The 2,262-nt window shown below is 58.8% G+C and overlaps 1 pseudogene; it reads left to right on the top strand.

Annotated features, from left to right (window-relative positions):
- The first annotated feature begins 63 nt into the window (after positions 1 to 63).
- On the top strand, positions 64 to 1,983 carry LOC117800746 (annotated as a pseudogene).
- Positions 1,984 to 2,262: the final 279 nt, after the last annotated feature.

The following is a 2,262-nucleotide window of genomic DNA, read 5'->3' as shown; positions in this document are numbered from 1 at the left end:
GGTGGCGGTGGCGGGGACGGCCTGGCTCTCATGGGCCCAGGGCGCTAGGCCGGCCTCCCACAGTCGGTGGTGCCAGGGGGCGGCCCAGTCGCAGGCGGCGGGTCCCCACGGGGCGGCTGGGCCATGGCGTTCCTGGAGGGCCGGGAGGTGTTGGAGTCCCTGAGGAAGATGCGCTGGGTGACCAGCTGGCGCAACTCCTTGCAGGCCTCGGTTGATGTGAGCACCTGCCCTTGAGCTTCATCTCGCGGGGCACCTGGAGATCTTCACGCCCTCCCTCCCCCCAGCCCTGCTCGGCAGTGGCAGTGGCAGCGGCAGCGGCGGAGGCGGCCATGGCTGGGCGCCCCAGAGAGTTCCAGGCCAGCCCAGGCCCAACGCCAGCAGCGACTTCTACCTGCGCTGCCCTGGTGAGAATGGATGTTTGCCCTGTTGGTGGACGCTGTGTTCCAGAGGCGCAGGACACCACCAGACAACGGCCATGTGTGGGCACCTCCAGGTTCCTGAGCACAAATCTCAGGATCCCGTTCACTGTCCCGTCCAGTGAGAAGACGGAGAAGTAGGAGGCTCCCGGGTCCTGGGTGAAGCCTGTGCAGGCCCACATCTCGGCCCTGACCATCCACATTCCAAATGCCATGGCCCCCTTCCTTGGTGGCCATGGCCACCCAGTGCTGCCAACTCCTGCCCATCCAGCCCCCGGGGAGCAGGGTGATACCAGCTGACCTCAAGTGAATGGCCAAAAACTGGCAGCCAGAAAATGAAAAGGAGGCTTCTGGTGGAGACAGCCCCAAGGATTCAAAGCCACCTTATTCCTATGCAGAATTCATAGGACAGAAAACTACGATGGCTCCTGAGAAGCAACTTACCCTAAATGGTATTTATACTCACATCACTAAAAATTTTCCATACTACAAGACAGCGGACAAGAGCTGGCCGAATCCAATTTGCCACAATCTCTCTCTGAATCCTTATTTCATCATAGTACCATGTTCCCAGGAAGAACTAGGCAAAAGGTCTCATTCCAAGGACAGATCCTGCCTCTGAAAGCAAATTCATAGAGCAGGGTTTTAGGAAAAGACAGTCCATGGGCATGCCTTGCTTTAGAAACCCTCCAGGACCCCTCTTCTCCAGAAGTGGCCCAGCCTCTCCCAATCACGCTGGAGTGCTGTCTGCACTCACCAGTGGTGCCCAGACCCCCAAGAGCCTGTCAAGGGAAGTTTTACCAGCCCCCCTGGAGCCTGAGCCCAGGGCCTCACAGCCCAAACTGGCCATCATCCAGGAGGCATGGTTTGCCCAGGGTGCACCAGGCTCCCCTCTTTCTCGTCAGCCCATTTTAATGGCTGGGCAGTGGCAGCTGCCACCAATGATCGATCAATCCCATCACCTACACAGTCGCTGCTCCCGTGACCACCTCGACCTCCCAGCAGCCTGTAGTGCAGACAGCGCATGGCGCCCACCAGATCCCCGCAGTGCCTGTCACCAGCATGGCAGGCCTGGCCCCAGGAAGCACGTACACTGTCGCCGTCCAGGCTCTGGTCATGCAGGCGGCCGTGCTGGCCCCTCCTAAGGCAGAGCCACAAGACAATGGAGATCACAAAGAATTAAAAGTGAACATGGAATCTATTCCTGCCATTACCCATGCCACAGCGGGCGCTGCCGGCCGGGTCATTCAGGAGCCACAGACCACCCCTGTCCACATGGCCACCACAGTGCAGCAGGCACCTCTAGGTCAGCACCAGCAACCAACAAAAACGGTCCCCCAAAACGGGACTCACCTGATGCCAATCCCTGCCACTGGCCGGAACCAGGTGAACAATGTGGCGAGTCCTCTGGACACGACGGCAACGCGTCCATCGGTGTCGACCTCCCTGCCCACAAAGCGCCAGAATGGCGACAAGATGGAACAGCAGGAGCTGAAGCAGGTCCAGAAGGAAGACGGCGGTGACAACACCATCATCACCCTGCGTGCAGCAGCCGGCAGGGAGAAAGGTGCCCAAAACCAGCGACTGGGACAGCTTTTCTTACTTTAATAGTCAACTCCGTGGTGCCAAAAGGAGACACCACCTCCCACCGACACTCAGAGCACGTGGTCTCGGTGGGTAGAGGGTCCTGCCATTGGACTTCACCTCAGCACTGAAAACACAAAACTGAGGTGGCCTCAAAACTCCTAAAAGACAGAAGTCACACCTGAACAAAACCTCAGACAACAAAACCTCGTTCGGCAGTGTCTCCCCATCCCCAGCTCAGCTTGTCACTCCACAGCAAGAT

This window comes from Ailuropoda melanoleuca, unplaced genomic scaffold (genome assembly GCF_002007445.2).
Source record: "Ailuropoda melanoleuca isolate Jingjing unplaced genomic scaffold, ASM200744v2 unplaced-scaffold76624, whole genome shotgun sequence".
NCBI lineage: Eukaryota > Metazoa > Chordata > Mammalia > Carnivora > Ursidae > Ailuropoda > Ailuropoda melanoleuca.
This window is presented reverse-complemented; position numbering and strand designations above follow the sequence as displayed.